This window comes from Micrasema longulum, unplaced genomic scaffold (assembly GCF_059751315.1).
Source record: "Micrasema longulum isolate JH-2025_06_02 unplaced genomic scaffold, ASM5975131v1 h1tg000113l, whole genome shotgun sequence".
NCBI classification, from domain to species: domain Eukaryota; kingdom Metazoa; phylum Arthropoda; class Insecta; order Trichoptera; family Brachycentridae; genus Micrasema; species Micrasema longulum.
Window position 1 is genome coordinate 428,162 of NW_028277319.1, and position 21,432 is coordinate 449,593.

Here is a 21,432-nt window from a genome sequence, read left to right on the forward strand (position 1 = left end):
ACATAAGTCTCAATAATTTCGGTGTATTTAATCTGGTTGGATTTGTCTCGATTGTGTAAAATTCTTCACTACGTTGCTAAAAAATTGACGAAAACCGCCAGTTTTCATGTTTATAATGATTGAATTATGAAAAAAAACTTTTTTATGAACATAAGTTACATTTGAAAATACTTGGTACACTTCCACTTGTTTATTTGATCAATTAACGCTTTCAACCTCTAATGGGCATCTTCAGACTAGTGAAAATTATAGTGCTAGGATCATTTACTAAACCTACATATAATTAACTTAAAATTTAATCTTTATATAAATAACTCTTCCGTACGTGTGATGTGACTGAACTTCTCCTAAACGGCTTAACTGATTTACGAGGGGTTTTCAGCGAAATGTAGATCTTTGCGCTGCGCGTGTTCGAAGATATAAAAATTGACAAGCGAATCTGTAAAAAATAAGTAAGAAGCATAAATATTTTTTTCATCTACCTACCAGGGTTATATTCGACGAGAATGCATTAAAAAAAATGGAAGGGTGTTGTTTTTTGTGTTTGTAAAAGTTAGTTTTTGAATGTTTACAAACAACATTCGCTTTTTATGGACCCCAATCAGATTATTTCCTTACATTCCTTGTAATTTCTTCTCATTTATTTCTTCTTACTGAATTTTTAGTAATACTAAAATAATATTAACTGACATTAAATACATTTTCGAAAATTTCATTCATTAATAAAATGCACCCCTTTTGGTGAGAAGAGCCGAGTTTGACATTTGCAAAAAGCATTCTTAATTAAAAATAAATTATTTTATGTTTTGGAATTCAACCGTTAACAAGTACCTTGGTACCTACTTAAATTCAATATTTGAATATTAATAATTTTTAGTTTTTAATTTTAATCATAAAAAAGTACCTAGGTACTTGCTTATCAATTAACAGTTTTTTTTAGAGTAATAGTAGGCAAGCCAACGTTCAGGCAGGACAACGTCTGTCGGGTCCGCTAGTATTATATAAATGATTCTAACACTGCATAATATTTATTCGTCTATAGATGCCCATTAGAGCGTGAAAACGCTAATTGGTCAAATAAACAAGTGGAATTGCACAAAGTGTTTTTAATCTGTAACTTATACTCATATATAAGTTATTATATCTTTACAACGGAATTCCATCAATAATAATTGTTAGTAAATAACACGAATCGAATTTTATGATTGAGTTTTAAGTCCAGTGCTAATACAATTTTAGAGTTATTGCCCCTAAAATTTAGATAGGAAAAAAGGACAAGCTAGAAACAAGAAAAATACTTCTAATTAATGACGAAATTCCTTTGTGTCCGCGAGAATCATTCAACGAATATTGCCCTCGCCATTTAATTATTATATTATACTGCAAACAGGTAGGTCCATAAAGATTGATTTGCCTTTTATAGAGTTTCTTATAATATCATTTTATTTATTGTCCTAAATATTTCTCACCTGCAAACGTTATGCAATAAGAAGCTAAAAATAAATTGGTATATTAAATTATTAATTTTATGGGTCTTTAGAAAAAAGGTAAAATAAGGAAAAAAAAACTTGTTCAAAAATTACTCTCCTCAGCAAATAGTATTATGTTATCATAATTGGGATTCAAAAAATATTTTCGAAAGAAGTTATTTTTTAAAAACACATTTTTGGTATCAAAAATCTATATGTTTAGCTTAAGTTTTTTATTGATTTGTATTACTTATTCATTGAAAAATATTGATAATTAATGATTAACATATTTTATTTTATTTTATATATTATATATACGGCCGTAGCCAGATACCCACAACTGTTATATGAAGAAACATAAGTACAAGAAACTGAACAAAAAGAACATTAAACTATGTAGCAAAAACAAAAAAGGGCAGTAAAATAATGGTATAAAATATATTAAATAACACGATCAACATTTGAGATTTCGAGTCAAACCATGCCAATCAATTTTCATCCCACACCGTGTTAATGGCGAAGAGATCTACGAAAAGCCAGAAGATCTATCCCAAAAAATAGGAAAATATCACTTTTTTTTAAAATTAATATTTTTTAAGCAATAAAGGCCTATGAAATACTGTCCAGTAAAATAAAAACAAAAGACCTTACCTATATTGGCATAAAAAATACTTTTAAATTTATTATTTTGAATTCCTGCAAAAACGGCGATTCTATTGGCTACGCCCCTAATACGTCACGATTCTAGTTTATTTGTTCCTAACCATTTAAATTTGTTTAGAATATTTTTAAGAATCTTGACGTCACAAGAATCAAGGCCGAAAATGTCGCGTTTTTCTGGTGACGTATTTAAGAAAAAAATATTTTTGAAATTTATGTATGTAAGCATTTCTCTACAATATTCATATTTATTTTGAAAATACAGTTAATTATTTTAAATCCATTTCATATACTTTCATCGGTATTTGTAGTATGGGCTATTTTCCTATTCCAAGTTATGTGACGAATTGACTAATCTACATATTAATACATAACAAACATAGAAAGGATTAAAAATGATCAACAAAAAATTTTTAAATACCTTGATTATAAAAACAATAAAAAGCTTAGTACTTACAGTCAATCTGCCAAACAAAATGGATTTTTACCCTTGAAAATAGACGCACTGTATCTGAATTATGCTATTTACATAAATTATTAAATAATAAAGTAGACTCTTTAAACCCACTCTCCAAAATTAATCTCAATGTCCCCTTTCGCGTGACAAGAAATAAGTATTTGTTCCATCTGCCAGTCTGTAGCACTAACTATGCACAACATTCTTTCCTCTTTCGTTCTTGCTCTAACTATGATGTTTTTTTTTCATCTTTAGATATATTTTACATGCCCCTTAATTTATTTAAAAATAAATTAAGACTCCTTATTTCTGGCTGCTATACGATCCCACTTACTATTTAATGATGCTCACACTTACACACTCCTGAACACTTACTCCTACACTAATACACATAAACACACATCTACACTTACTCTCATACAAATACACATAAACACACCCTTTTGTTGTAACACAATTTAATAATATGTATGATTCTTATTTAGACACTTTGCTGATCTGTCTTAAAACTGTATTTTTTTATTGTTACTATATCATTGTCGACTGTTTGTCTATAAAATAAATATTATGGACATTGGGGCATAAAAACAAACGTTGTTCTAAGAAGATTTGATAAATAGCCGATTTTGGCTTCTGACGACACGGTTGGGTTGACTCGGTACGGGTTACCCTAGTGAGGACACATTATTGTAACTATGTAATATTGATTATAATGTTTTTCAAAAAGAATAAAAAAATGTAAAAAAAGGAGATAAATCCGCCGTACTGGTTGCCGTGTTCGCCAATCATACTTATGGTTACGGGCTCGATTCCGAGTTAGATCTTAGTCCTTATAAAAAAAGTTGAATTAAAATGCGGTTTTACTCTGCAATATTTTGAACCTGATGCGTAAGATTGATGACCTTGTCGTCGTGTAACATATGATAGAGAAACACTACATTTAGTGTAATAAAGCAGTCAAATTAATTATATTATAAGTATAATAATATAAATATAGTATGAGTGCGTATTGCGTAACTCTGCCTTAATAAATTGACCAAAAAAGCTTGACGAAATGCTGTATTTAAGGAACCCACTACATTTTTTTACTCCTTATGCTACATACATTCATATATTTTTTGTTGAAATCCTCGATTCTTGTCCTGTTACAAAAAGTTAAATATTTGAATATGTTCTCGCTGGGTGCAGGACAATACTCTTTATGGCGCACGTTTTTAGGTAGCATAATTGCTTGTCACGCTATCGCGGCGGATAGTGCGTTCCGCTGGCGAGTGTGGATGGATCAACATAGGCAGTAGACCGCATCAAATTGGGCATGCTAATGAAATAATTCTCCGAGTGACGTACCTCACCTCTTAACAGGCTGTTTATAAACATACTGACGGATGGTCTTTTTATTTTTATCAAAAATAATGTTTTTGAAATTCATAACTATTTTACTAAAAATATTTGTTTCGTATTCACTTGAATAATAAAATATGAATGAAATAGAATCAGCAACCTGAAGAAGCGTTTTTGACTCGATGGCTACTTCTCTCATGTAAACTTCTAAAAATAAATTCGAGTAGTGTAGTGGTTAACGCGTAAGCCTACGTATTCGAATCCTGGCAAAATCAACATAAAATATTTCGTCGAGATCGTAGAACAACGACGCGTGTAATTGGCCACTTTATGTTGCAACAAATGAGTGCTATCCTTCCTTACGCATGTAGATGCTCATAGGATTTCCTGCATGGTAATTATTGCTAGCTGGGTAGGCATCAACCACGTGGAAACTTCCCTTCCAACCATAATCTACAAATGCAAAATTGGTCCTAGACAGTTGAAAAGTTGTCTTCTAGCGGAATATAAAAAAACATATATTTAAGAAGTCCTAGAAAAGGGGACTCTTAATATTTATCTAATGAGATTAAAAGGAAGAATTTGAAATAAATGTAATACAAATTGAGTGTGGCTGGAAGGTAAGATAAAAAAAAATAAAAGTAAATAAGAAGACTATAGCTAATATCTGCCCTTGTGTTCACCGTCTAGCTTGATTAAAATCTAATAAAACCCCATGAAATAAGAAGTTGCCTAGGATTAGGCAGACAATATGAGAAAACAGTGCTTTATTTATTGGTTCTTTGTTGTTTACTTACTACTCTGCTAATGTTTATTTTTTATGTAAATCTTTGTCATAAACTCAAAATTTATTTCAAAGTTAAAATTCGTAAGAAGGGTTTAGAATTCCACCTGTCTATGCACTCTATAAGTGCAGGATGTGTTGTAATTCAGCTCTTATTTGTCAACATAAAAATAATTAGAAAAACCAAAATTCATTTTTAAATCATGTAAATAAGGGCTGAGCTTGATCCATGCACTCTGTAGCTGCAAGACGTGATGGATTCTAGCTCCTATTATTATCTGTTATTAAATTAAATTATAATAATTGGAAACGATGAACTTGAATCCTAACCGTTAATGCGCTATGTAGCTGCAAAACGTGTTGGAATATTTATTGTACAGCGCCCTTGAGGTGAATTTTACAAAAATGGCTCTATATAATTTATCCACAAAAATAATAATCATAATAATAATAAATAAATAGAATGACAAAAGTAATTTTCTAATTCAAAACATAAATGGCATCTGAAACATAAGACTAATCACCGTACTTTCATGTAACAGAATATGATCGAAATACCCTACATTTGGTTTACTAATGCAGTTTATGTATCTTTGATCCTTTGATTTTAATTTAATACTCAATTAATTTAATATGTAAGGGCAGGCATATTGTCTTAAGGCAATTTTTTCCTACCAGCTCAAACCGTTCAGTTTGAGAAAATTACAAGTATATGCGTACATGGACATATTCGAGGTAATTACACAAAATCTTATAATTTTTTACAAAATTTGAAACAAAAAATAACTAAAAATCTACACTTTACTATGAAGAGAGGAGAGAAGATAGGAAAAGGGTTTCTCTTTACTAGAACGAAGAGATATATATTCCATGTTGTGATAGAGGTTGGAAGAGCTCTCTCAGATAAACAGGCGAAGTGGGATTATTCAAAATATTGTGAAGAAGTGATAGAATGTGAACGTTTCTTCTATGCCTGATACTTAGCTAATGTAGTTGCGTGCGGTATCCGGTCATGTGGTCAAATTTGCGAAGATTATTTTTTTTGAACTAATTAATAAAATAAAAATGGACTTTCATAATATTATACCATTCTTAAAAAGGTTCTCAAAGTGTGTTATTTGTGTTTCTTCTTCTTCTTTAGTCTTCTTTTCTACTGGATATAAGCCTCTTCCATCTTTTCCACTTTGCCTCTTCCATCTTCTCCACTTCTCCGTTTCTGTCTTTACCCATTATTTATGATTCATTTACAACATTTATTATTTATTTATGCCTAATAAAGTTAGTTTAAAGGAATTTAGAACCTAATGTTAACATTTTATTACATGACTTTTAATACCGAAATTTATCAAGACCACTTTTTAAATATAAACAAAATATTTGCGTACTGATGATTCAGCCAAATATTTCAATTTTGGAGGCCACTTTCAACTAGTTGTAAATAACTCACTATTAAAAAATAGAAACCAAGTTGATATAGATCGGGGTTCACACTTTGGACCTGTGATCTGTGAGCCCGCGACACTAGCCACGGGACCTCAACCCGATTTAATGTTAAAATACTTATATTTTTAACACAACTTTAAACTTAAAATTTTGAGCAATTGTAATATATATCAATACTGATATGCTCCATAATTTAACAGTGAAGAGTTGGCGCAGTTTAAATGAGATATTTGAAATATTTTATTTTATTTTACTGTATTTTATCGAAATTGTATTTGTAATGTAGAACTGACATTAACTTCCTATTCAGCCTGTTAAAAATCAAATCCTATAGTTTTGCTAGTTGTTGAGTTGATCAACTATAATCAAACCGAAATAAAATCATTTGAATTTAATGACGTATCGCTATATAGAAAGCAAAAAGATCAAAACAAGTAACAAAGATTTCGATGAAGAACTAATCAAATCCTTTCGTTGAGGAGCATGAAAATTGCTCGTTTGGGGAATAATTTTTGATAGTCGCTACGTACAAATGGGCATCTAGCTTACCGCTATTAGTCGGGCCCATGTCACACCAATTTGTAATCCAAACTAATTGAGGCTTAGGGATTATTAAATGACACACACACCAACAATGTAGGTGACCGTGGAGCAAAGGGTTATTCACTCATACAGCTATTTATAATCCTTTAAAAAGTGCCACCCAAATATTTAGGAGGTAACAAGCCTAAAGGCCCATTTCAATATGAATGTGGAATTTTAATGACATGTACATAATCGAAACCTTTTTAATAATAAAAGTATATTAATGGATCTCCTTGCCTCGATTCGTCTCGCGGTCCAGTGGGTAGTGCGTTTGCCAAAGTGCGTGTGACTTAGATTCGATTTCCTTTAAGGCAAGTATAGCTTTTACATGAACGAAATCACTTTGTTATATACAAATAATATATTTACAAATTTAAATATAAATCACTTTACAAAAATAAAAAAAGCCAAAAATAAATTCCCAATTTATTAATTTTTAGAACAAAGGACGTAGTTCTAAACGGCGAGGTATGAAACAAATCTAAGTCATTATACTATACATTAAGGTGTATAACTAGAGTATACATGACCTTTCAAAATATGTTTCCTCAACCTGAGGCCAATTGGCATATGTTTGCTACAACAAACTTTAGTCTGTTGCGAGCATTCCCCGGCTACTTTTCTCCTCGTAATTACTAAAATGCCTATATGCACGCTAACATCCTGCAAAAATTAGCAGCCTCCGTGGTGTAGTGGTCAAGACGCTTGACTCACCCACGGAAGGTTCCGGGTTCGATTCCCGGAGAGAACACAAAAATTCAATGTGATTTTTCTCAAGCCTGGGTGTTTTGTGGTATAATTCACCACTGTAATTGGGCCTCCTGGCCTGTTGTGGTGCAAAAATAAAATAAATAAATAAAATTAAAATAAAACAAATCGATCTGGAAAAGATAGAAAAAGCGATGGTTTAACCTTTCACTGGTAAGCAATGATTTTATCTCAATCAATACTTGTTTCAAATATCTATTTAAATGTTAAAAACGTTTTATTAATATGTTATCAGTCGTAAACTATCTCCTATGTCTGTCCTGCTCAGTTAGTCGGGCGTAAAGTGAAACAATAAACAAAGGTGACGCGTTTGCGAAAGGTAGCGACAATACTGAATAAAACTAACAGTAAACTGATATAAAAAGTCCATTTTTTTTACTGTACCAGTTGTTTTGCTTGTCAAAGTCGACGTGATATGACGTGACGATACTTGCTCCCTCCGCTGGTCAGACCCTTTCCTTTGGGGTCGATTTTTTAGCTCGGATTTGAATGGAGTGTAATCTCCATGTTTTATTATATCTCAATGTTACTATATCGATTTTCAATCCGCCGCAATCGATAACCGGTGAATTGAATAAATTATTATATTTATATAAATATTTATAAAAAAAAGGTCATGAGCAAATGAACATCAAAATGTTTATTTTTACTCAACCTAGCCTGTCTGGATCATTCTATGTCAAGGTTTCAATTTGACGAACATTATTTAGAAATGATGGCGTCTCATTTAGCTCCGGGGTGTGGTAAAGTAAACTTGTTTGAACCTGTACAAATAAATTTATCGCGAGCTTACGCACCATGCGACATAAATTTGAACTTGACAAAAATATATTTAGCAACGTGACTAAAGAACTTGTGACGACAACTTATGGAGGCAACGCAAGGTAACTAAAACGTCTATCGTACGGAAATAATGAATAATTTAATAATTATAACGAAGCGATATTAAAAGGTAGACTCTCTGAATAATAAACGATAGGTTGCATAGTATTTTTTTTTATCAAACTTCTAATTAGCCGGGCGGATGAAGAATACAGTTCTATGAGTAAAATGTATGTGTCCACAAATTTGTAAAACTCACCGTGACTGGTTTTAATACTTTCGCGATATCTTTGAGATTGGTATTGTTTTATAATCCATTTATAGAAAAACACTTAGAATCTGAAGCACCTTTTTACAAAGTAGTACCACAGGGTAAATATGAGAGTTATAATATTATTCAATTGCAATAGAAACTCTTGCATTTTATAAACTCATATTTACTTAGTGACCTTTCGTAAAAAGGTTATTTATACTAAAACAATTCAATTAAATTACTGAATTTAAAAAAAAAAAACGTTTTTACAAAACTCGGCTCTAAAATTAATCAACAGATAAGCTAGAATTGATAAGTAAGAGGTATCTGAACATTTTAAAAATCAAGGGTGACTGTCCGTTAATGCTATTCTATGGCTCAAATTTGTTCCTAGATATCGGTTTAATGGTACCTACCAGAAAAGGTATAATCATACTCATAATACAAGGCTAGCACAGCGTGAAGGCTTGTCAGTACCGAGGTTTTTAAATAAGTGTGGTCAAAGAACACTTCATTATACAATTCCTAAAATTTTAAATAAGTTTCCAAAGCAGATTTTTAAAAAAATGTTGACAAAACTTCTAAGAAAAAAAATAGGTTCAATGGCTAATATGTAACAAGGCTTTATATTGATTATTATTTTATGTTAACAGTCAACTATTAAAATTTTGTGAATATATTTTGTGTGAAAAGTCCGTTTGGTTTTAGTTCTTAATAATGTTTATTTTAGTTTTAAAATTTTACATAATTTCTTTAACTTTTTTCTTTGAAAAGGAAAAATAAGAAACCTGCTGACAAGCCGGTTTCACGGTTTATTGGGTAACATTATTTTTCTTTTCATATATTTTGTTCATGTTTACCTTTTTAAATAAAAAAAATATAAATACAAAATAATTGATGTTGTAAAAATACATTTAATTTTATGGTTTAAATACCAGTCTCGAAAATGTCACAAAAGCAATGAAACCGGTCACTGGTTATTCCAAATTTGTAGGTTTGAGTAACACTCGCCTTTTATTTACAAACCTCCACCAATATTTATTTTTTTACTATTTGTTTGAATCTATTATTATTGTTGTAAGTATAATTGGAAGAGGAATTTAAAAAAAAAGTTAAATCAGAAGCGTCAAAGTTTTTGATGAAAGAGATTAAAGTATTTCTTTTTTAGACGTATTTAATTTTTCAAGATTTGCATTAACGTTTTAATTATCCTCTATTCATTCACAAAAAACAGGTTACTCGATTAATATTTTACCTTAGAACTAATCTAATTTAAAAATAGTTTTATGGTTACTGTCGTCATTCATTACTACTACTACTACTACCATCACGCCATTTCCCCGTAGGGGTAGGCAGAGAGAATGGACCGCCACACACGTCTATCCTGGCATACGATCCTAGCCTCTTCCACATTCATACATACATCTTGTCATACATGCCCTTCGGTTCTGTCTGCTTTTGACATGACCAGACTTAAGATTTTGGTTTATCTGATCATGCCACGTCTTCCTTGGTCGTCCTCGTCTAACGTTGCCGTTCATTTTTGCCATATATACTTGTTTTACCATTCTCTCGTTGTCCATTCGTTCTACGTGACCAAACCATCTCAGAGACCCTTTCTTAATCTTATCAATTATACCTGACTCAGAGTTACACTCTCGCCTGAGTTTATCATTCGTAACCCTGTCATACATTGATTTCCCACACATTCGTCTGAGAGATCGCATTTCGACCGCGTTAGCTCAGCTTTCATCCTTTTTCTGCCAGTCCCATATTTCACTTTCAGACATAGGTGTTGGGACTAAAATTCCGTTACGCACAGCCAGTTTAGCACTCTCCTTTCAACATTTTTTCTCTTGAAAAAATGCTTACCAGAAATATAAATTCTTCTACTTGTTCAAGATATTCGTTGTTTACATTTATTTTGCAGTCAGTAACCTCACTTCCCCTTTCAATTACAAAAAGTACAATAGTTGAAATATTATAATCTTAACGGTTCACTATATTTTGACAGATTCAAAACATTGTTGAAAAAGGGTTGATTGATAATAATTTGTAGTGATTTTTGTGGTTAAACTCGGCGCTGCGCCGCGCTGTTGAGTCCTAAAACTCAAACGACGCGATTACGTCTGTGGTGTCAATTTGTGGGAATTATAATGTCGGATCCGTGCCAAGCGGTAGAGAGTATGGTATAAAGGCACCTTAAGTGAGTGACGTGTGAGGTATCATGCTATATTTTACTTTTGGGTTCCTTTCTTAACTCTTAAAATACTGCGCAAAACTAATGATGCAACAGACCTCTGCTTCTGCTTCTGCAATTGCGGAAGTTCTGCACGGTTTTTGACATCCGTTTTTCTTTCGGTTTCCGCGACTTTTGTAACGAAAATTTGAACCGAACTTTACGTGCGGGAGGGGTGTTCCAGGTGATCCAGTCAACCACGAGCGAGCCGGGCGCGTACTTTCGGCACTTGTCACAACGCGTTTGTTTACATACTTTTTTTACTTTATAATACATGGCGTGTGTGTAAGCTCGTAAGATTTTGTGTTCTTGTTTGTTTTAATAATTAATTTGTGTCGTGTGTGTAACTTAATTGAATTGAACGTAGTTATGCAGAAAGCAGCCAGTCCACAATTTTGAAAAAATAGATATTAACATTATTGGGTGCAGTAAGGTCAATTCTATGTTTTTCTAAAAACAGCCAGACGGTTTTCATCCAAAAAAAATATTAATCACCTTTTGGAAATGGTATCGATCACAAAAACGCCATTTCTCAATTTGCAAAAAATGCCCACAGCACTAGAAAAATCTCACAGTACTTTGAAAATCATTAAAACTGGTTAAATACGAAATAAGATTCTTGTTTGAAATACTAAAAAAAACTAATGTTTTTATTGTTTTTCATTTGTTAAACTCAAAAACATTCTAACAGGTGTGTAGATTTGATTATTCAGTCTTTTCACAAAAGTGCTATTATCTCAGTTTCACTTTTCTATGGCTGGCTGCTTTTTGCATATGTCTTGTTAACCTTAATAATTAGTTAAGGAATGCTATCTTTGTTTAGTTTTTTTATATTTTACTTTTTGTGCTGTTACATATTCACTTAATTGCCATACTTACTAGTTCTTTGCTCAATGTATTATTATTGCGTTTTTAAAATTATTTTTTATTATTTACTTGTTAAAATCATTCTTATGTTGTTGAAATTCCATTTGCCGTTGCGTTTTGAAGCTGCAAGACTTTTGGTAATGTTAACTACCATATTATTTTTATCATATTATGTAAATGTTATCAACTAACAAATATCTAAATTTAGTAAATGGGGTATAGAATTTCAACCGTCCATGCGCTCAGTAGCTGCAAGACTTGTTGTTATCTAACTTCCAAATTTATAAATTTGCTTTTTATTTCGTTTTTGAAATATCTTATTAAACTTTAAACTTCATTGTCAAATAAAAATTTTAAAAATAAAAATGTAAATAAAATGTAAAGGGGCTAGATTTATTATTGTCCATGCGCTCTGTAGCTGCAAGACGTTCTGTTATCTAGCTCATATATATCATAATTGTAATATATCATAATTGGAGACGAGGAACTCGAATCCCAACCGTCCATGCGCTCTGTAGCTGCATGACATGTTGGGATATTTATTTACTGTACAGCGCTCTTGAGGTGATTTTCACGAAAATGGCGCTTTATAAATTATCCAAACATTATTTTTATTATTATTATTACGTTCAATTATAAAACGAAAAACCAGGCCTGTTTTGAACTATTTCGTTGAAATTGACGATCTAACAGCCTGATGTAAACTAGGTGTCGCGCTCAAATTGAGAATTAAGTTGAGCCTACGTCATTATCAATGATGAATTCATCATTACAAATGTTAGAATCCATGTTTAGTATGAATGGAGACCAGTAAGACTCGATTACGAATAACGAGAATGACAATATTTTTTTGGAGACACAGTCACAACTTCGGGAGTACAAAAAAGAAAAACGATTGCCTTTGCATGAGGATCTCTTTCTGTGGTGGAAATTAAGTTAATACAAATAAAATAATCTTTTGCCATTAGTGCACCAATATTTATCTGCTCCTTCTTGCAACGTCGCCAATGAAAAATTATTTAGCGGAGCAAATCTTATATCTAGCAACCATTTGTTTTTTAAAATATTTTATTTTTGTAAATTTTATTTTTTCTAAAAAATCATTTTAATGTGCCAATATGTCTTCTTGTCCATACCGATCATCAAGGTTTTGGATGTGACAGGGTTTAAAGAACACATGTATATATATCAAGAAAACCAGCATATATTGCTAGGTGTAAAAGCGGACAAAATACTTTTCATAGAATATTACTTACCGCTACTTAATTTCGAATATTAATTTCATTAAAGATTGTATTTGAACAAAAAAAATATTTTTTCATGGTATTTACACTTCCGCTTTTGCATCCGTATCCGTTTCTGTTTCCGCTAAGTCAAACAAAAATAGATGTTCAAATATAGACAGAATGGTGAATGCTACACAGTGTATAAAGTGACCACTTAAACCAGATAATGATAGATCATAAGCCCTGTTTATGCCTAGACTTGTATATTCCTTTCTCTTAAAAGTTCTTCATCTCTGCTGTAATATGTTATTATTAATAAAATATATTATTTATAAACAAGATATTTTACTCCCTGAAGTAATAAAAAAAAACTCATTTGTGACTGTACATAAAAGATAAAATATTTGTGACAATATACAGGGTGTTCTTTAAGCCCTGTCATATCCAAAACCAAAATGATCAGTATGGGCAAGAAGACATATTAGCATATTAAAAAAAATATTTAGAACGAAGAAATTTTTTAAGTAAAATATTTAAAAAAACAAATGTTTGCTTACTTCTGTAGGGGAGAAGTAAGGAGAGCACGGCGCAGTATCAGATTCCCCTTCCATCATTTCTCCCCTGCAGAAGTAAGCAACCATTTGCTTTTTTTGATATTTTATTTTTTACAATTTTCTTTGTTCTAAAAAAACATTTTAATGTGCCATTATGTCTTCTTGCTCATACTGATCATCGTGGTTTCGAGTGTGACAGGGTTATATGAACACCCTGTATAATATCAGTTAATTAAATCCAAAATAGTAAGAAAACATGATATTAGAAACATAAAACACAATATAGTACACTTTCTAGATAAATTATATTAATAACTGGCGGCCTCCGCGGTGTAGTGGTCAAGACGCTTGACTCACGCACGGAAGGTTCCGGGTTCGATTCCCGGTGAGAACACAAAAATTAAAAATGTGATTTTTCTCAAGCCTGGTTGTTCTGTAATGTAATTCACCAATGTAATTGGGCCTCCTGGCCTGTTGTGGTGCAAAAAAAATGAAATGAAATGAAAATGAAAATGAAATAACTATCACCATCAAAAAGATTGAAATAATATTCAAATTTTCGGCCTGAATTTGTTGCAACTTGCAACATAGAGGAAAGATGTTTTTGGAAGAAAATATGAAACTACTATCGGCTGGTTTAAGTGGCCATTTTACACACTGTGTAACATTCACCATTCTGCCTATGTTTAAACATGTACATCCGTATTCGGTTTCTGAACGAATAACGAAAAAAGAGGACGTCTGTCGACTTTAAGCATATTTTCCTAACTGCTGATTCCTTGGCTTTTCAATCAGTATAAGTTTGTTCATATGTTTTATATACTTTTTAAGATATAAAACTACACCAACAAAGAAAATTACAGGACTGTACTATTAAAATGTTTAAATTTTATTTCAATTAAATTACTGTTTCAGTAAATTGCGAATCCACCGTAATGTCAGAATAATCCAATGAGGCATAAAAAATTGGAAATTAAATTCTGTGTGCATTTTCGTGGTGGTCTTGAAAAGTTTATCTCTCCTTGGAAGCATTTATTTTCCATATACAGACAGTTGAAAGTCGCGTACGCATACATATTCAAATTATTTAAATTAAAAAAAAAGGTTTGGCAATATGGCAATTTTGTATAGCAGTGTGTAACACAAGTTGACTAAGTTTAAAAAAATAATCAAATATAATATTTACTTTACCAAATATTTACATAACTTTTACTAGAGAAAAAACACGTTTGAAAATCACATTTTAGCAGTGTAACTAAAGTATTATCTTAGCATATTACAACAGAGATAGAGAAGGGAATATAAAAGTCTAGGCGTCTACAAGGCCTATGATCTGTCATTGGCTGGTTTAAGTGGCCACTTTACTCATTGTATAACACTTACCATTCTGCCTATATTCGAACATCTATTTTCCTCCAATTCTTCCATCTGATGATGTTTGTGAAGTTAAATGTTCACCATCTCTGTTGAAATATGTTAATATTAAAAGCTCCTGAGGGGGTTGAATCTAGCCCTTGTCTACAAAAATTTGGAAAAACTTACAACATTGTAAACATTTATTCTATACTTCAAAGAAATATTAGCGTCCATATGATTTACTCTAATATTTAAATTTTGGGGGGCATTTTTAACGAGTTGTAAATGGTTCATTGTTATCAAACGGCAATCATGTCGTGGTAGAGAGAGGTTCAAACCCCGGAACTCTGATCTATGAATCCACGACGCTAGCCACGGGACCACGAAATCAATTATTGATTGATTTCAAGTTTTTTTATCATCCGACGATAGGAGGAGTGCTGTCCCGAAAGTATATTTGTGTTCTAAATACAATAAAAGTTCGTAATACTAATAAACACATTTATACTTAATTATAATAATTCATAAAATTTTTCAATTAATCAAAAAACAGATATGAACATATCTGTCTATGAGTTCTATCATTGTCATTCGCTTTCCTCACTGTATTGGTACACCAATTGCAGCGTATATTTATCATTTTTGTTACACAAAGGTAAGACGATCTGTCTTACGCATCAGGTGCCGGTCCAGGGACTATGAAATATTTTAGAGTAAAAAGACATTTTTAATAATATTTCATGTCAACCATGTCGGTAATCGAACCTGAGACCTCTTGAATGGTAGGCTAATGCGCTAACCGCTACACCACGAGGCTGACAAATGAGTTTAGATTAGTCAGTATCTACTAGTGAAAACTTTTTATATTTGTAATACCTTAAAAGCAATGAGGAACTTCAGCCCTTCGGGAAATTGGATACAATGAATGTTTTCTTGCGCGCGGTAAAAATTGGAGCATTTAATTGTAAGGCAAAGTTTCTTAAAATTGTACGAAAAAAAACATTTTGATGAAAACTAACTACTTTGAACGACGTCACTGGTTCATATTTCATTAATTTATTTATTGATATTTTTTCCATTATGAACTATGATTAATAATAAAAATAAAGTGACCTCACTGGGGTTACCCGTGCCGAGAACACTTAACAATACACTTTTTGAAAAAAATATTGTTTCATGTGAGAATAAACAAAGAAGACTTAATAAACAGAGATAATATGAATCAGATTAAATTTTTGTTTTTTTTTTAATGCACAAAATACACCATTTTATCATAAACCTTATTTTTAAAAAATTTTTGTCCCGACTTGTTAGAAAATTACGTGTTAAGTCCGGACTCTTCTATATGTAAATCAAAAACATTTATTAACATATTCATCAATATACAAAATAATCAAAACAAAATACAAAATAATCAAAACAATATACAAAACAATAATAGAAAAATATAAATAATAAAAATTTATACATGTTGAAAAATGGAATGCAGAAAAGTTATATAATAATACATGGTAATATGATATTAATAATTTATGGTAATATTATAATTTAATTCGGTAATTAATTGATAGTAAAAATAAATACAAAATAATACAATAAAGTAATAATTGTAACACATCTACATATTTGGTAGAATATATAATTTAATAAACATAATAATAAAATTAAAATATATATTTACAAATAATTATGCATCACTATTGAGTTTTTTTTAATTTTTTTTTTATCAATATTCCTACAGAGATGAGGTAGATTTTTTTTCAAATTCAGGATTATCGATATTCGAGCGTTTACAGGGCTTATGACCTGTCATTGGCTGGGTTGAGTGGCCACTTTACGTTTTACAACATTCCCCATTCCGCTTATTAGCGAATATCGACACAGGTACCATTTTGATTCTTGTATATATCTTATTAAATGAGAAACCATTCACTAGCGTGTTGGAGTACCATCTATGTATTGATATTGAAGTTAAGTATTTTTGAGTTTATTCAAAGTTGTTATTGAGTTTATTCAAACTATTGAGTTTATTAAAAGATTCATGATATATTCACCAACGTATATAATATGAATCAACCAATGAATTATTTATTTATAATATTCCGGTTTCCTTGCCATGAATGGACCGATGGGCAGAACTGATCGAGAATAAGCGGAAGAGAACCTCTGACGCCACACGCGGAGTTATTTCAGAAATACAAAACTTTAAAAAATCGTAGCTCTAATAATACGATTTATGAAAATTGGTACAAAAGTACTCTTAGTTTGATTGTCGATTAACGAATAAAAAAATAAAATAAAAAACCGCTGAACTTTCTTATTGTCTTTATTTTGCTCTCTGCAATACATGAATGTATAAAAGTACCGAACGGTTTTGATAAAAAAAATAAGGTACAAGAATTTTGGGATACCATGTACTATTTAGCACTTAAGTGTATACGTGTGATAAAGGTGTGTAACTACTATTCCTTTTCATACAGTTTGCCAAATGATAAACAGGGCCGAACTTAGCGCTAATTAACGACAAATACCCCATCTTCAAGTATTTTTTAATTACACTCAAAATGGTCAACTGTGGTTATTTTTATATTTAAAAAAAGAGTAACTTTCTTATTCTCTTTTAAATTAAAGTAAATAAATTTTTGTAAATAGTACTAGACGATGTCTGTTTGGACATTAATCCTTCAAACTACTGAGACCATTATATTTTTACTCTCCAGATTCATTTAGTGTCTCCATAATTTTCAAATTGATCATTTAGTAAAAATAAATGAAGACATTACATTTGTTTTTCTGTATATTTTTCACCAAAGCAGACAAGATGGCCCAATTATAGAGGTAAAAATAGCACAGAATACTTAGGCTTGAGAAAAATAACACCTTATAAGGTACACAATATAAAACATGATAATTTTTTTACAAAGTAAATAGACTGTACAGAAAAAAAAATTACTTGGAATAATTTAGTTAACAAAGTGGTGACATTATCGAGTCTTTTTTTTTAAATCAAAAACTTTGTTCCAAAAACGGAAACATTCTAAAATACAAAGCCTATGTAAAAACTAAAATATGTCATATGCAGCTACTATGGGGAACAGGGAATCAAAATAACACAAACAGACTACAAAGACAGCAAAATAAAATATTAAAGTTAGTATATGACCTACCATATCTAACAGCAACTAAATAACTTTTTAAACAAACTAAACAATTAAATGTAACTGAACTCTTTAAACTAGAATCCTTACAATTTATTAATAAATTAGCCACTGATGTAATTGTAGACGAAGAATTAAAACTTGAAAACAACTGTAATAAACATGAACACAATACGAGAATATCAGAAAAATATCATATAAATCCTTCTAAAACGAGAAAAGGACAATCGAGACAAATAAACCATGGACTGAAATTATACAATAAAATACTAGACAAAACTAAATAAAAGACTCAGACAACCTTTACAAAAGATGTAAAAAACATTATTATTAACAGTAGAATGTGAATTTCAAAAGTAAAAACATTTTGTTAAATATATGTAACCCATAAGGGTTTATCAATGAAAAATTTAAAATAAAAAAAATAAAGAATAAATAAATGTGAAAATAAACACAAAAATATCAGTATGCTTGGAAAGTAATTTAAAACATCATATGGTTTACAAGACAGTAAATAGAAAAGCTTTATCATCACCATCATCATTCCATGTCCGCTCCCTAGTTGGAGCATATGGTGTCTACGAAAGAATTACTTAGTTATAAGGTAAAAACACAAGTCATATTATACATTCACATCAATAGCAAATATTGGCTTAGACGTGCTAGAGAACATTGTGGTCCGGTCCTGTGCGCCAGAGGGGCCCGCCTCAGCGTCCGATGAAGCCATCAGCCGGCCCTGTAATTAACTCAACCGCTTTCCCACGCCCTGCAAACCTCTCTCTCGCACGCCCGCACCCCCACATAAGTGCAGGCCCTTCTCTCCCGCAGAGAGATAGCCGATACACCGGCCGCATGTTCTCCTGGTATTTACCGAGCGATTAATATTTGTAAAACGAAGCCGATGGAAAATTCAATATTTTGATCTAAGCAATTTGACCATCATACGTTTTATGATCTCCCGGTAATTCAAAATTTGAGACTGGCATCACTGTCTAAAAAAAATCATTAAATGTTTCTTTCACCTATCGCGTTGAGATCTTTTATTTGATTAGCCTTAGTCCCGGCATGATTATTAAATTATTATTATTTTATTTTATTATGTCCCTGGATCAACCGAAGCGTAAGAATAATCATCTCATCAAAATGATTTAAGAACGATTAAAAAAAAGTATTTCCATTTTGTTTTTCCGTTTCCATGGTCAATATTTCTGTTTTTTTTTTAAATTTTATAACGGTTGCTTCTATTTTTTTCTAGCAATAAAAACAAGGGTAAAATATGACTGTTCTGTGTTATTATAAAAGAGGTTTCGTTATAAAATTAAGTTATGTTTTGATAATCAAAAACGCATTTCATTTGAGATTTTACCACCGATAAAAAGTTGCAAGTAATCCTTGCAAGGGATCATTTTTATCTTCAGATAAAGATCAAAAGAATAATATGCTTCCACTTTTCCCGACATGGACGGTCAGTAATGGGTGTCAACATTCACACGTTATGTCTATATTTCTTGAAATTTTTCACAAAAAGGTCTGCAGAGACACTCCGGCAACTAATCAGGGAGGGTCTGAGTTAATTACCACATTGGTCAAAATAATTTTAAAAATATTATCTCTCGGACATGTTTTTAAAACTGTATTTTTTACGGATCACTTACCTTTTCATAATTGCAGACAGTATTTTTAACCACAACTGACAAGTGGTCCTATTACAGTGTTAAAAACACCTAAAGATTTAAAAACTTACATTTTAACAACTCATATTTCACCGATAATATTTATATAAATTTGTTGGAATATCGTCAAGATTTCAAATGTTTATAATTAATATTTTACCAGCATAATATTAATTTTGTGACTTAACATACAAATAAATTTAATTTTGCGTCGTCAGAATGTAATTACTAACGCCTTAATCAAATGTAAAATGTTTTAAAAAATATATATTATCGTTTCATGATTCTGAATCGAGCTGTGGACCCATGGATACTGTTGCGAATTCGCGGGCCAGAAGCCCGAGGTTCGAACCTCACTCTACCACAACTTGATTCCCATTTTTTAATAGTGAAATATTTACAACTCATTAGAAATGGCTACAAAAAGTGAAATATTTAAGTAAATTAAAAGAACGCTAATATTTCTTCCTTAAAAAAAAATATTAGAAAAAAAAATGTAAATAAAATTTCATTCAATCAATTTGGGTATTCTGTTTGAGAGTTGACCCTTAATATTTCATAATTTTAAATATTTTATTTTTCAAATTCACTTAGCCATTTTACAAGTTCACTTCTCTTGACCAGTGTCGCAACATTTTTAATTACGACTTCAAAATGTTTTAAAACTGGTTGGTCGTAAAGCTATTTAAATTTTAAAGCATTTTCTCAAAGAACCAGGACTAGGGCAGGGTGTCAAATTACATAACTCCTACCTTTAAAAATGTCCTCTGGTTGATTGTTTCTGGCATTATTTAATAGTCGTTAACCCCACCCCACCAATTATTTGTGTCCCTAAACGTCAAAAAACATGGTTACCCCGGAAACCGGAAATCTTTTTCCGGTTGCCACTGCAACATAAAAACACTTGTTGTTAATTTATTGGTTATTGTAAACACATGGACAATTGAACCTGTGACGTTGCAAAGTGGTTAATTTTTATTCAAACCAATTTTTTTTTTTACATTTTCGAGAAGCAATATATTTAACACAACTCCATGGAGCGTGGAGGTCAAAGAAACAGATTTTCAACAAATAAAAAAACACATTATATAGCTATTTAAATCGCCACATTCTCAGGCTAGTGTTGTAGGTTCTTATTCGATTTTGATATCGAATAAAAATACTAATACGTTTTTTACTCTTCTCTAGGTACCTAATAATAATAACAATTTTTATTCAAAATATAATCATATTCATAAGATACGTTGCTAATTAATTTATTCAAATGTTCATACATACATAGGCAAACATAATCGAATGGAGAATCTATTCCAGTATATTTTTAATAAGCATAAATAAAAATAAATAAAAAAAATGTTATTTAATATTTGTATGTAACCACTTACCGACTTTTCTATATCTACCGGTTTCGAGACGTACTCGTCTCTTTGTCAGGACACAAATTAAACCAAACATTACATCACATTAAAAAAGCTTTAAAAAATAATATTCATTTGATCAATAATCAAGCAATCATCCAATATAGCCCGTTATAGAATGATCCATTATAATGGTTATTGTTCTTATACCTATTTAACTCACGCCCCTCCCTTCATCTTCTCCCTCTTTTTTCAACTATTCCTCCCACGACATCAAATATTTTCATAATCTAATCAGTGCATGTAAGGGATGCTTCATGTTGGTTTTTTATTTTTGTGCATGTTGGTTTAATTGGTGTCTTGACGAAGAGACGGGTACGTCTCGAAACCGGTAGATAAAGAAAAGTTGGTAAGTAGTT